Source organism: Staurois parvus, unplaced genomic scaffold (assembly GCF_062004578.1).
Source record: "Staurois parvus isolate SC_StPar_1 unplaced genomic scaffold, SC_StPar_1.0 ptg001813l, whole genome shotgun sequence".
NCBI classification, from domain to species: Eukaryota; Metazoa; Chordata; class Amphibia; order Anura; family Ranidae; genus Staurois; species Staurois parvus.
In genome coordinates, this window is record NW_028319609.1 from 29,001 (window position 1) to 35,000 (window position 6,000).

A 6,000-nucleotide genomic window follows, 5' to 3' on the forward strand; every position below is an offset into this window, starting at 1 on the left:
CCGCATAAGAATCCCCCTTTACATCAGGTGTCCCCATTGGAGTTCTCTCTTGCACCAAATGTTCACATCAGAGTACCCCCTTACATCAGGTGTCCCCATCAGAGTACCCCCTTACATAAGGTGTCCCCATCAGAGTTCCTTTTTGCATCACTGTCCCCATCAGAATCCCCCCTTATATCAGGTATCCCCATTGGAGTTCCCTCTTGCATCAACTGTCCACATCAGAGTAACCCCATGTATCAATTGTCCCACCAGAGTACTCCCTTACATCAGCTGTCCACATCAGAGTTTCGTCTTGCTTCAAATGTCCCCATAAGAGTGCCCCCTTGAATCAGGTGTCCCCATCAGAGTTCCCTCTTGCACCAACTGTCCACATCAGAGTAACCCCATATATCAATTGTCCCACCAGAGTACCCCCTTACATTAGATGTCCGCATAAGAGTGCCCCCTTACATCAGGTGTCCCCCTCAGAGTTCCCACTTGCATCAAATGTCGCCGTCAGAGTGCCCCCTTGCATCGACTGTCCACAACAGAGTAACCCCTTAAATCAATTGTCCCAAGAGAGTGCCCCCTTACGTCAACTGAACCCATCAGAATGCCTCATGGATCCGTGGATGCACTTTCAGAGACCGGGGGGGGGGACAAAAATCCTGGGGGAGGGGGTGCACAGCCCTCCCCAGCACCCACCTAGATCCAGGCCTGGTTACTTCAAAGAAATTCAGATGCTGAACCCAAACCCCATTGTAATCAATGGAAACCAAATCTGTCAAATAAAAACGTTCATTTTCTGAGCTAATAGCCGAGGGGATGTAACAAAATTAGCAAGGGGTGTGCACTGCCTTGGGAAACATGTTCCAATGCAAAAAAGAAAAAAGAAAAAAAAGAAATTTGACCAGGAGCAGTGATTTTTGTTGAAAAGTGAAAACATTCAATAGTCCATTTCCTCTAAATAACATGTCTGGGGGGAGGGGGGTACTAATCCTGCCTGTGAAGGGGCATCTCTGTGATGTACAGAAAGTGCCTCGAGTTCCTTCACACCAAACTGGCCAACTGGTAAAACCTTGACAAGATTTCGGAGTGTCTGTGAGAATTTGTGTCCATTTGTGAGGTCAAGTTCTATATTTGGATGAGAAGACTTGGCTCACAATTGGTATTCTAATTTTTCCCACAGCTGTTCAGTAGGGTTGAAGTCAGGGCTCTGTGCAGGACACTTAAGTTCCTCCACACCAAACTGGTCAATCCATGTCTTTATGAAGCTGGTCAAACCATATCTTTATAGAGTGGTCAAACCATGTCTTTATGGAGCTGGTTAAACCATGTCTTTATGGAGCTGGTCAAACCATGTCTTTATGGAGCTGGTCAAACCATGTCTTTATGGAGCTGGTCAAACTATGTCTTTATGGAGCTGGTCAAACCATGTCTTTATAGAGCTGGTCAAACCATGTCTTTATGGAGCTGGTCAAACTATGTCTTTATAGAGTGGTCAAACCATGTCTTTATGGAGCTGGTCAAACCATGTCTTTATGGAGCTGGTCAAACCATGTCTTTATGGAGCTGGTCAAACCATGTCTTTATGGAGCTGGTCAAACCATGTCTTTATAGAGCTGGTCAAACTATGTCTTTATGGAGCTGGTCAAACCATGTCTTTATAGAGCTGGTCAAACCATGTCTTTATGGAGCTGGTCAAACTATGTCTTTATAGAGTGGTCAAACCATGTCTTTATGGAGCTGGTCAAACCATGTCTTTATGGAGCTGGTCAAACCATGTCTTTATAGAGCTGGTCAAACCATGTCTTTATAGAGCTGGTCAAACCATGTCTTTATGGAGCTGGTCAAACCATGTCTTTATGGAGCTGGTCAAACCATGTCTTTATAGAGCTGGTCAAACCATGTCTTTATGGAGCTGGTCAAACCATGTCTTTATGGAGCTGGTCAAACCATGTCTTTATAGAGCTGGTCAAACCATGTCTTTATGGAGCTGGTCAAACCATGTCCTAATGGAACTGGTCAAACCATGTCTTTATGGAGCTGGTCAAACTATGTCCTAATGGAACTGGTCAAACCATGTCTTTATGGAGCTGGTCAAACTATGTCCTAATGGAACTGGTCAAACCATGTCTTTATGGAGCTGGTCAAACCATGTCTTTATGGAGCTGGTCAAACTATGTCCTAATGGAACTGGTCAAACCATGTCTTTATGGAGCTGGTCAAACTATGTCTTTATGGAGCTGGTCAAACTATGTTCTTATGGAGCTGGTCAAACCATGTCTTTATGGAACTGGTCAAACCATGTCTTTATGGAGCTGGTCAAACCATGTCTTTATGGAGCTGGTCAAACCATGTCCTAATGGAGCTGGTCAACCATGTCTTTATGGAATTGGTCAAACCATGTCTTTATGGAGCTGGTCAAACCATGTCTTTATGGAGCTGGTCAAACCATGTCTTTATGGAACTGGTCAAACCATGTCTTTATGGAACTGCTCAAACCATGTCTTTATGGAGCTGGTCAAACCATGTCTTTCTGGAGCTGGTCAAACCATGTCCTAATGGAGCTGGTCAACCATGTCTTTATGGAATTGGTCAAACCATGTCTTTATGGAATTGGTCAAACCATGTCTTTATGGAGCTGGTCAAACCATGTCTTTATGGAGCTGGTCAAACCATGTCTTTATGGAGCTGGTCAAACCATGTCTTTATGGAACTGCTCAAACCATGTCTTCATGGAGCTGGTCAAACCATATCTTTATGGAGCTGGTCAAACCATATCTTTATGGAGCTGGTCAAACCATGTCTTTATGGAGCTGGTCAAACCATGTCTTTATGGAACTGCTCAAACCATGTCTTCATGGAGCTGGTCAAACCATATCTTTATGGAGCTGGTCAAACCATATCTTTATGGAGCTGGTCAAACCATATCTTTATGGAGCTGGTCAAACCATGTCTTTATGGAGCTGGTCAAACCATGTCTTTATGGAGCTGGTCAAACCATGTGTTTATGGAACTGGTCAAACCATGTCTTTATGGAACTGCTCAAACCATGTCTTTATGGAGCTGGTCAAACCATGTGTTTATGGAACTGGTCAAACCATGTCTTTATGGAACTGCTCAAACCATGTCTTCATGGAGCTGGTCAAACCATATCTTTATGGAGCTGGTCAAACCATGTCCTAATGGAGCTGGTCAAACCATGTCTTTCTGGAGCTGGTCAAACCATGTCTTTATGGAGCTGGTCAAACCATGTCTTTATGGAGCTGGGTTTCCTACCTGTGGGCTCAGCGCTCTACCAATACAACTATTGTTGTAGGATCGTATTTTGTTTTTGTACATATGATTCCTGACACAGGAGAAAGGTGCAGTGTGGGAAAAAAATCATTTTATGACTCCTAACAGCAAACGCATTGAACAGGGTATGATAAGGAACAACCTTACATTTATTTATTTTTTTTACCACAAAGGTATACTTATCCTTTAAATACAGTACTTTTCTATACAAGCATACTCTGTCTCTATAGAACATTATTTCAGGGTTGGGCGGTTACTGTTTTTTCAGAAGGGTTGGCCCCTCATCTGAATGTAACACACTCCACCTCTGGTTGTCATCTTACACTGATGTCTTTATGTTTGTTACCTTCCATTTGCACGAGAGAGAAGACTGGTGAACTGGTCATGTACACTACAGGACACGTTTTGCTGATGTAATTCTGCATACACTAAGAGGAGAAGATCTGGGTAACCATCAGTGTTCCAATGCATACCAAAGGTGTTCAGTAGGGTTGAGGTCAGGGTTCAGTACAGGACACCCACGTTCCTCCACACCAAACTGGTCAAGCTGGTCAAACCTTGACAAGATTTTGGAGGGTGTCTGTAGAAGTTTGTATCCATTTGTGAGGTCAGGTTCTGATGTTGGATGAGAAAACCTAGTTCACAATTGGTATTCCAATTTTTCTCCAAAGGTGTTTGGTAGGGCTGAGGTCAGGGCTCCATGCAGGACACTTAAGTTCCTCCACACCATACTGGTCAAACCATGTATTTATAGAGCTGGTTAAAGTATGTTCTTATAGAGTCGGTCTGTACCAGTCAAATCATGTCTTTATGGAGCTGGTCAAACTTTGTCCTTATGGAGCTGGTCAAATCATATCCTTATGGGGCTGGTCAAACCATGTCTTTATGGAGTTGTTCAAACCATGTGCTTATGGAGATGGTCAAACTACGTCTTTATGGAGATGGTCAAACCATGTCTTTATGAAGATAGTCAAACCATGTCTTTATGGAGATGGTAAAAGCATGTCTTTATTAGACTGGTCAAACCACGTCCTTATGGAGATGGTCAAACCACACCTTATGGAGATGGTCAAACCATGTCTTTATGGAGTTGGTCAAACCATTTCTTTATGGAGTTGGTCCACACTGGTCCCACCACATCTTTCTAGAGCTGGTCAAATCACATCTTTATGGACCTGGTCAAACCCCATCTTAACAGATCTGGCTTTGTACAAAGCGTCATGTTGGAACAGAAAAGGGTCTTCACCAAACTGGTACCACAATGTTGAATGTGTATACAATGTGTATATTGTAGCATTACCCTCCACTAGAAAACCTGAACTCCATCTTTTGGGAAAGGAAGAAGGTATTTTTTGGCCATTTAGTAGGTGTGATGGGGAGGTTTTCATATTCTTTTGGCCACAAATGTATAATAACACCCAGTTTTACCCTGGTTTTCCATATGGTCCTCAACTGTCCCATTACATCTAACATCTTGTGTTCTACCAGGCTTCTGTTTACGGCTCCCTGGATTAACCTCATCTTGAATCATAATGCTGGCATCTCTGACTTGACCTGTTGAGTCTTCTTGACGTACGTGGTTGATATTGGTCTTCATGACTGGCTCTGTCACCTATCCAAGACAGATCTGCTTCCCTTGTTGAACCCTCTTCACCTTTTGTCATCTGTCCAATGTTAGCTTACGTGTAATCACACTCTTTACATTGGCATCTGCAGGGTACCTGCCAGTAGAAGCGTACACTTCCAGGAGCTTTGAATAACAAATACTGACAAATTATAGAGAGAACCTGCCCTCGCCTGTTATGTTACTCCACCTCTTTAACACGGGAACATATTTAAGACTTATATCTGATCCCATCTACAAAAAGACAAGAGCTTATGGCTGAGAGCCACACAATGGATTGGTATAGATAGCTAGCTGGAGGCAACTTATTACAGGTGAGACCTGATACTTATTTTTGACTTGCATGCCATTTGAATGGTTTACGTAGACTACAGGCTTCCCCTGGATATGAGGCACTGGATGGATATGTGGAATACAAACTATAATGTGTCATTTGGTTGTGCTTCTTCCATAAAGGGCAACATAACAGATTTACTTTAGAGGAAGGACCGTAAGCAGCGCAGACTGACCCTCCACGAGATCTCCGGCTGCCCCAATGTTAGGATGCCTGAAACTTGAGCAAGTCAAAACCTGCTTAGGATCATGCATGTTTCACCCCCGCATTTCAGCGTGGTGATTGGATGCTTTGGAGCGCTACATTGTGCACATCTCTACAGGACCTAGAAGAAGGGACATAGCAGTCTTCTGGAGAAACCGCTGAGCACAGTGGGGCACATGCTAACCATTTCCCCAGATTCTTTGGATAGCAGTGGTTCCCAGAGTTTCTTAAGCAAGTGAAGATTTAACACGCCGGTGAAGTAAGTATAACCCTTCTTCTCTTACAGGATAGGTCTTCATTCATATTATAATATACTGAGAGATTCACTTTAATATATATATAATATGGGAAAAGCATCTGTCCACTTTAAATAATCACACTTTAATAATCAATGACTATATATGTATGTGTATATGTATATATGTGTGTGTGTGTGTGCGTGTGCGTGTGCATGTGTGTGTGTGTGTATATATACAGTATATATATATGTATGTGTATATGTATGTGTGTGTATATATATATATATATGTATGTGTATGTGTGTGTGCGTGTGCAT